The sequence below is a fragment of the Coenobita brevimanus genome, chromosome 105 (genome assembly GCF_032717465.1).
Source record: "Coenobita brevimanus isolate Jiangsu-jjx chromosome 105, ASM3271746v2, whole genome shotgun sequence".
NCBI classification, from domain to species: Eukaryota; Metazoa; Arthropoda; class Malacostraca; order Decapoda; family Coenobitidae; genus Coenobita; species Coenobita brevimanus.
The window spans coordinates 1,122,501-1,132,560 of record NC_137058.1 but is presented as its reverse complement, the minus strand read 5'-3'; positions in this window follow the sequence as shown (position 1 = coordinate 1,132,560).

Sequence of the window (10,060 nt, the reverse complement as noted above, 5' to 3'; positions counted from 1 at the left end):
TGTGGTGGAAGATGTCATTTGTAGTGAAATATATAACTGTTTTAATTACAGTTGAAGGGAGGGCAGTGTGATGGCAAGGGCAAAGTGACCCCTTTTTTTTTCTACCTCCTCTGGGAATAAGACTGTAGATGGTGAATGGACAGATGGTTGATATTTAGTTAAGTTTAAATTACATGCATTTTTTTATAGGTAGGTGGAGCTAGGATTCAGGGAGTTTGAATGAGTGCTTGGCACATTTATATTGTTGCTGGTCAACCATTTCAGTCATTTTACAACACTCTTAGAGGGTCTGTTAGTGTACTAGATGTATGCTGTTAAGTTAGGTTTGAGTTATATTTTTGCATTATTAGGCAGAGCTAGGATTTGGGGGGCTTGATCGACTAGCCTATGTATGTTTTTGCTAGTCGGCTGTTTTATCCAGCATGAAACGCCCCAAGAGTAAGAAGTTGATAGTGTACAGTTATTTTTGTTGTTGCTTAATGCTGTTCTGTCTGACCAAGGAGACCTGTCAACCATAGGTAAGCAGCTGCTTCTGTAGGGCCCTTCTTCAGGTACAGTACAGTACATACTCCCTGTAGGGATCTGACACCACATTGTGGTTGACAACACCTCACCAGAGTTAGACCAGGGTGCATAATGCTGCCACATTTAGGCTGCTCATCAGTGTACAGTAATTGTTGATTGCAAGTAAGATAAGTTTGAAAAATGTTTATGAGGTTGTTAGGGAAAGTTAGAATTTAGGGGCTTCAGTAATTGTATGGCCTATTTCACTGCATATTGTTGTTAGTTTATACAGTACAATTGTTAAATTTACAGTTATTTCTTTGTGCTGAGGTGGAGGCAAGATTCTGAAGACTTGAATGATTATCCTGTTTCACTTGACATGCTGTTGATAGTTCATTAGGTAGTAGATGGGTGGTAACCATCGTCCCTGGGAGTGGTATGAGGACAAAATCCCTGGTAGCCTTGCACAGCACTGTTAGGCAGAGATCTCAACCTTTTTTACACAACAGTTTGATCCATAATGAGGCAACACCCTCCCCCTGCGCGCGCGCGCGCGCGCGCGCGCACACACACACACACACACACACACACACACACACACACACACACACACACACACACACACACACACACACACACACACACACACACACACAATTTTTTAGGCACGAGAGAGTACGGTGGATTTGTTTTCATTGCACAGCCTTCTAAGGCTTGGAACTCAACTACATGTACGCAGTAGTCAAAGTCCAGGATGAAACTACAACACATTATTCTCATATATAACTAGAAACTGTTTGAATCTTGGCCAGGTTACAAAACATTTCCTGTAGTGGCCATCTGCAAATGGAGAAAGACATACACAGTCTTCTTGGTTACCAGTCAGATCACCTTCCAATCTGTTTAACTTAACCAACAACTGAGCCTAAAGGGGCTAGGGATTTTCTTCAGGTTACAGAAAATGGATTATTGATCTGTCAAAAAGCAAAAAACGCCTGTATGAAGGCTTTGAAAATCATATATGTATTGTTGATAGTTGTCCCAGTTTTGTTGTTTTCTTGTTTTGGGGGCCAACCTCATCCAGTCGCTTTGGTGAAAATTAGAGTTGTGGTGATGATGATGATGATGATGTGCACAGCTCTTTCATGATTTTTACTTCATTGGAATAAGAATGCAGTGACCCTAACTTCTTTGTGTGTGAGAGAGAGAGAGAGCAGTAATAATAAGTGAGGGGTTTTAAAATAATTGTCATGGGTTGTACTGCATCCAGGTCATTATTCTTCCCTTAACCCTTTACTGCATATTGGTTCAGCCTTCAATAAAAGCATCAGGAATTAAATAGACTGAATGATCCAAGTTAGACCATTTAGATGTGGTGAAGTGAAGCTTTTTTCATTTAATAAAAATCAACAGGAGTTGATCAGAATAAAATAAACCAAGATAAACCATTGCTGAAGAAGAATTAGTATCGTTTTTAACACTTTTAATACATACAGCTTCTCTGTTGGAAGTGATCATGAGTAAATAACCTAAACAAAGTAGCCAGTGTAAACTATTCCTGTAAAAGAACCAAGATCATTTTAGAACCTTGAACAAGTTTTCTCCATTAACAAAATCGCCAGGAAGTAATCATTACAAAGTGTATAACGTACTCGATTGTTGTTAATGAATTAAGAGTTTTTGATCTTGGTCAAAATTTTATCCAGGAATAAAATCAAGAAGTAACTGTGTCAGAACTCCCAAGTTAAATACCATTGGATTGAAAGAATAGAGATGTTTCAAAGCCTGGTACAGTATGATAATTTTTTTTCTTTTAATTGAAAACCATCCTAACAGATCGCAGCCATTGATACATAAGAAGTGTTGATTTATATTAATGCAGTACTCCGGAATAGAAATATTAGTATTTATTGGGAACCAAATATGCAGTGAGGGGTTGGGGGGGGGAGGGAAGAATGTATCTGGATGTGGTTTTATTAAATGTTACATTCATGAGATGTTTACTAATGTTAAGTAGTATTTTAATACAGTCAGAGCCATATAATTAAGACTGAGACGGTGAAAGAGGAAGCAAACCTGTAATTTTTTATAATCATTTATGGATCAGTTAAAAATTTTCTTTGTGATCAGCCTGTATCCTATATTGCAATGTGTAGTCAGCAGTGATACAAGGTCAGACAAGTTCTATGACCATCACTTTTATGGAACATCTATAATTGTTAGACTGAGTTAGCCTGCATCCCACAATAGAGTGTAGTTATCAACAGCATGGGAAGTACAGATGTGCTGTATCACCATGGCATGCCTCAGAAATTTATCACTTAAAATGGTCCTTATCCATACATTGACATTCTCAGTTTTAATAATATGACCAAAAGTCCTCTTTATAAGTTTGGGTTGAATGCAAGCAAAATACTGCTTTACGTGAAATTATTTGAGACATTTGATTCAAGCTGGCAAAAAAATAAATAAAAACTTCATTAATAGTCACAGACAGATGGACAAGAAATCTTATATCATCAAAAAAAATAAAAAATAAAAAAAAAAAATAATAATAATAATAATAATAATCACAAACACTTACGAGAGAAACGAAACAGTCCTCCTGCTTCATGACTGAGGAGGGGGAAAAGAAGCCTGGATTAAAAAAAAAAAAAAAAAAAAAAGTATTATGCAGCCCTTTAGTGCCTCATTAGGAGCAAAGTCCAGACATTCAAGTGCAGAGTGAGTATTGATACCTCTTAAAACATATTTAATGGTTTCTCCAGTTTGCATTACAGTGTGTGTGGAAGAGGTTGGTGTAATTTGGAACATCCCTGTGAGATGTGGGAAAAGCTGAGTTCTTTGGAAAGTATCCCTGACTTACTTTAGAAAGCACCCCTCGCTTCTGTATAAAAAGTTGCAGTATATTGAGAAGCATTCCTTGGTTATGTAAAAAGTTTTGATGTTTTAGAGAGCATCCCTGACTTATAAGAGGACTGACCAAGTAGAAATGATAAGTTCTATATTATTGCTCAGTATTTAGATTCACAGACTGATTTATGATCAATTTCCTTCCATAGCAGTGATTTCTTTTTTGCAGGCCGGACAAGGAGAGAGGAGAGCTGAGTATATCCCATGTTTCTTATTTATGAGAAGAAATAATCCTAAGTCAGTTTGTGAATCCCTCATAAGATGACCTTTAACTCCTTGTACTCCATTAGGGGAGGTTAAATTGAGCTCATTAGATGGAGTAAAATTAAGTTTAGCAGGTTAAAGCTAGGATTTTAAATGTAGTAGGTTAAATTGCACAGGTCAGATTGAATTGGTAAATTCAAGAATGTTAAATCAAACCACTCAGAGCCAGAAGATCAGATCAGCCAACCACCAGCTTTTGAGAGTTAACCCCATCAGTGCGAGGGTGCCATTGTACTGAAAGGGTTAAATAAATTAGTAAATCATAGATTTAATAACCCATTCAATGAGGACACGAGAATTTCACCTGAGCATTCCAGAATTTTTAGCTGTACTGTATTAGTTATCAGAATTGACTGCTTTCTCAAGACAGTCATTATGCCCACACACACACTTTCACTTACTACTCAATTTGTGGGCCTTTTGGTACTATCTTTTATGTGGAATTGCTGTTCCTTTAATGATTTAGTGCATTTTTTGCTTGGTGCTACTAGTATATTTCTCAGTTCAGTGTTCATTTCAGTTTGTGGGCCACAGCATAATTTAATAATGGTAGTTTATCTGTGGGCCATCATTTTTCTTCAAACTCCAGCACCTAACAATTTGCCATTGAACCGCTGTATAAAACCTGTATTATTTAAAGTTTAGAAAATAGTCCAGTAATAGTTTTCAGTTACTATCTTATTAATAAAATGCAATTTTTCTTACATCAAAACTTGAGTGTGGTTGATTTGGCTCTTCTTCCACAGTTGAAAATGGACTGATGGCAGTTTTATGCTGTGTCAGAGTAAATACAGTATAGTTACAGGGACCAATAATCCAGAAGCTTGTTTACCTCTAAGCTTATATGTGGTTGGTTTGGTCTTCTGGCTCCGAGGGTGAAGGAGTTAAGGGTTAAAACTCTTAAACATCTCATGAGGTGTTAGCCTTTATGTAACTTGTCTTTGTTACTGCTCTGAGTGCATGGTGAGTGGCAGGATAAAAGATTGCACAGAAATGAATTTGGAGAGAGAGAGAAAGAGAGATGGAGAGAGAGAAACAGTATAGAAAGATAACTTGTCATAATGGTAGCAGCTGTAACCCAGAATCATCTGAATGTGAACCTGGGAGAGAGAGAGAGAGAGTCCTGTAAAAATGTCACAATCATCTTGACCATAATGGTAGTAGTTTGTAGCTCCAGACTTAACATGAACCTGGTAGACTGCAGACTGAAGTTACCCTCATTCTGCAATCCACCATTCATATGTGGGGGGTGAGAGAGTCAAGGGACATATGTATGACCAAGCACCTCTGTCGTCTGGCTGTATCAATGCCACTGTGTCAAGGAATCCCACTTCAGCACCATCCTGCCCCTAATTCCCACATACTGTACAGAGAGTAAGGTAGGATTCAGAGGGAAAAAAAAAACATTGAAATGGGCCACACAAAATTCACACATCATTCTAGCCATCTGTTATCTTCTGTTAATACCAAACCACCCTAAAAGTACCTATTTTCTTGTGCAGTCATCATCATCATCATCATTTACACTCGAGTTTCCACCCAAGGATAGAGTGGATAAAAATAAAAATGGGAGAATAATTGGTGAGCTCTGTCAACAGCATTCTCAGTGAAATGGGCCTCACACAACCATTCAAGTCTTCAGAAGCCCCACTTAGAAAGCATAAATGGGATATCTATCAGAATCCTGTTATGTCCTGTGGAATGGCTGTACAGCAACATTGTTACATGAAATTCAGCCAGCAATGGTTGAGGCAGGATTCTCTCTAATTATTGTATTAGACTTCTAATTTAGGGGAACTGGGCCAATCTCATAGCTTTTCTGAGTAGTGGTTGCGTGAAATTTTGTGAGGTCTAGGTGTAAGGTTGGAAGGAGTCTCCTTGGTTACTATGGTAGTCAGATGTTGCCACACTTTGACATCAGCAAAGCTGAAAGGGGTTAGGGGTCTGTGTCAGGTTAGAACAAATGTTCTATAGGCAGCTTTCATCATTTTTGGAAGACTCCCCTGCAGCCAGTTTTTCAACTTAGGGAACTGGAGCCTCTTGCACAGGTTCAAAGTATTATACATATTGTTTATGGAATGAGTCATACCTGTGAGATACTGAGCCTTCTTGATTACCAGTTGTCTTGACCCTCCAGGCTAAGTACACTTGGCAATCAGCTATGCTGAAAGAGGTTAAGAACACGTTACGGTGGATATAATGCAATGTAGGCAGTTTCAATCACCTTAAAGAGTCCTCTTTAGCCAGTCTATTTTCATATGACATCTTGGTTACTAGTCTTATTACCTGCCCAGTCTGGCTGCACTTTCCAACAACTAAAGGTGTTGGAGATCTGTCAGGCTAGAAAAAACACTGTAGACAGTTCATTAGCCAGTTTTCATCTGACAGAACTGAGCCAAAGAGCAAGTTTAATTACATCGGGAAAATACCAAAGTAGTAAAGGCATTGATTAGGGCTTAAACCCCTCCAGTTCATGTACCATTAAAGCAGAAAAATAAGTGTTGGGATATAGCATGACTAAAGCTAATGTCATTGGGTACAGTGTGCTAAAACTTCAAAGACCCAAACTGTTGTATTAGTTTATATTGCAGTTTTAACCACCTTACTCCAGTGATGATTTTATTTTTTTTATTATCACCTTCAGTGTTATTGAACCTGCAAGACTCACTTCTAGGGTAACATACAGCCATCATTAACCATTCTTAAAACCATCAGTGTCATTAACCTTGGGAAAGACTTTCAGTTGGAGGGGTTGCATATCATCATTAACCATTCTTGCCACCATTGGATTGCTATTCAGCTTGGGAGAAACTTTCATTTGGAGGGGTTACATAGAGTCGTCATTAATCGATTTTGCTAACTTCTGACGGTGTTATTCAGCTTGGAAGAGACATTGAGTTTCATGCTGTGTTCAGATATTGTTATTCAGCTTGGGAGAGACTTCTGTTTGGAGGCAGGGGCGCACCCAGGAATTTTCTAAGGGGGGGGCCTGTAGTGAGGTGAGGTCAGGTAATCCAATAAGTACTGGGAGGTCATATGCAGGTTTAGAGTCAGAGAGCTGCTGGCTCATGTGTTACTCTTTGTTTGTACCTGCCATTTTTCATGTTTTGCTGTTATCGAAGTAAATATATATAAATTTTTAAAGGACCCAGAGAGCTAAGGGGGGGGCCTGGGACCGGGGCCCCCGCCCTGGGTGCGCCGCTGTCTGGAGGGGTAACATACAGCTACCTTCAGATGATATTATTCAGCTTGGGAGAGAGTTTTTGAAATTGGGTGGTTCCATACAGCCTTCATTAGCCTCTTCAGTTAGAGAGAAACAAAAGATGCTTGGCGAGACTTTTCAAATTTGAGGGGTTACGTATCGACATTCTTTAACCTGTATAGCAGAGAAACAATAAAAATTGCTAGGAGATACAGCTGAACCTCGATCTTGTGGACCCCGAAACAGCAGACTTCAGATTTAACAGACATCGTTCATAAGTCCATTACCCCTTCGGACCAACAGATGATATGGTAGCAGCGTACACTGCTACAGAAAGCGTCTACTAGGTGGCCATTAGCATGCTACCAGCTTATTTGTCGAGCTCATCAGTACCAGTGTGACAGTCATTGTGTCACCATGCCTCCCAAACCTGTAAAATGGTGACTCTCAGTGTAACTCTGAATGTAGAGGTTATTCGCAAGCTCAAAATGGTTCGTCTGCGGCACGCGTAGTTGAAGAGTTATAAAAATAACAGTGATGCAGGGATTCAAGCTGTTTTTCTTATAGACCTACGTTCTCAAGGAAAATAATTTTGTACTAGATACATCTAAGTGATTAACATTTGTTTTTTGGTGAAAAATATTGGAGAACAAATGAAAGATACTTATTAGCGATATTACAGAAAGCTGCCTGAATGTCCCTGTTAGCGTGTTTACTGCTGATTCTGCCAAGACATGACATCAGCACACCAAAGCAAACTCAGATGTATACAATTTATGACTGTAACTTATAGCAGTGGAAGCCTAACTGGAAGTGCTGAAACCTAACGGGGGGGTTTCTCCCCCATCAGTAGTAACCTACCTAACAGCTTGCAAGCTAAAATGTTAAGTAAGTAAAACTCGTGCCTAAACAGTAGCTTGTGTTAAGAGCGTTCATTAATCATGGCACAAACGTCACACAGCCATGCGATGAAAGATATGTACGATCATGAAGCAGATCTTTATATACGTCATACGAGACTTCTATTAAAATATGATACAGGTTAGTTAAATAGCATTTGGATATTAAATTAAATTACAGTACTTCATACTCCATAAAATATAAGGTATGGGCACCATTACGTAGAATAATGGAACCTTGTATTTATGGGGGGGGGGGAGTTAACCTGTAAAAAATAATGTAGGACCCTGACAACTCTTCATTCCAATAAGAAATACAGCATCACTGTCATAAATGACTAATCAACTTTCATGTTGAGTGGGTGCAAGTATGTGTATATTTTAGAGGAACGGACTGGTCTTTCCCCCCTATTTGTCCACAAAATTGAAGCTCAGCTGTACATCAAACTGGAGGGTAAACATCCCTTATAGCCGTCATTAGCCATTGCTGCTATGTTTAATTGAGAGTTATCATACTTGAGCAGTTACAGATAGCCTTCATTAATTTATTAGAAGAGACCTTTCATAACATGATTGCTATAGTCTGGAGGCAGCAGGAATAAGCTTTTATAAGGCATCACTGTAGTGAAGGAGATGAAATTGTGTGTACAATAGGTGTACAGTATAAGACACAACTCTGTTCCTAAAATTTGGTGAAAACATGCCGTGAAGGACGAGCATTACGGTACTCGCTTCCTGACATGATCGGAACGGTTGGTACTGGCGTCTGAGGAAAGTTTCCAGTTTCTCCACAGACTCTGCCACGGAATACATCTACAACTGATAACAAACTCCGCTCCATCACACACACTGTCACTCCCTGGCAGTCGTCCTCCCATTGCAACAGGCGTTGGGAAACAGCCCGAGCCCGTCTGCACCTTGGTCACACGCGTATCACATATGGCTTTCTGATGTCAGGAGGCACTCCTCCGACCTGTCAATGTTGCCAGGCTCCACTCCCGGTCCACCATCTTTTGCTTGATTGCCCTAGGTTCCACGCCGTGCGCAGACGGACTCTCCCGTTCCTTCTTGGCGAATCCCCTGTGTTTTCCATCACACACCTCATGCGCTTCCTATCTCAAACCCGTATCTTGCCTCACATTTAGTGTCTACCCCGCCTTCCCTTTTGCTTTTAGTGCACCATAGCATACCTGTCATTTTTATACATCGGTTTTAGTGCCATATAGCCCTCGTGGGCTTGGTGCTAGTTCTTATTACTTACTCTGCCATGGAATGTTAAGTGGTTCAGCGTGACTGCCGACCTTTGCCGCCTGCGACAGTGTGGGTGTGGCAAGTCTTCCATTGTTTCATCCATTGTAATTATACACCGGACAAATGCAGGAACAGAGTTGTGTCTTATACTGTACCTCAGAATATGAATATGTGAGCTTATTAATATCTTGTACTTCCACTTTCATCCTAACCTCTTTATGATGTTTACCAAGTGACTCGAAAAGTCCATGTCTGCACAGATTATCTGAGAGTTATCTGTGTGTCATTGTACTTGGTTCACCTTAACTTGGCAGATTTTAGTCATTCTGCAGCTTAATTCTTGTACCTCAGTGGCAGATTAAGACAATACTATGGTTCTACTTTCATCCCGTAGAAGTTCTTTGTGGTAGTGTGATATTCTAGCCATAATCTCTAGTAACAGTATTCAAAATGGAGATAACAGTTTTAAACCAAGATGGGGTAGACAGGTTATATGGTTTGTCTTGTTTTTTTAATCTTTTGTTTCAGAGACAGCTATTCATCTTTTCCATTTGTAAAACAGCAGTTAGTATTGAAATATTTTCAGAGTTCTCAGAAGGGAAAATAATTCGGTAGGGTCTTATACAGTATGTTTTGTACTGTATTAGAAAAGTTTCATTAAAGAATTTGCATTAAATATGTTTGATTTCTACAGCTCATGCAGAGTTATAGGTGAGTTAGTCTGAAGTCCTGCCATTGGATAAGATTGTATTAATGATTAAAGTCCCTCCTCTCTCTCTCTTTCTCCCCCCATCCCCTCCTCTCTCTCTCTTTCTCCCCCATCCCCTCTCTCTCTCTCTCTTATTCTCTCCCCATCTCCTCTCTCTCTTTCTCCCCCCATCCCCTCCTCTCTCTTTCTCCCCCCATCCCCTCCTCTCTCTCTTTCTCCCCCCATCCCCTCCTCTCTCTCTTTCTCCCCCCATCCCCTCCTCTCTCTTTCTCCCCCCATCCCCTCCTCTCTCTTTCTTTCTCCCCCCATCCCCTCCTC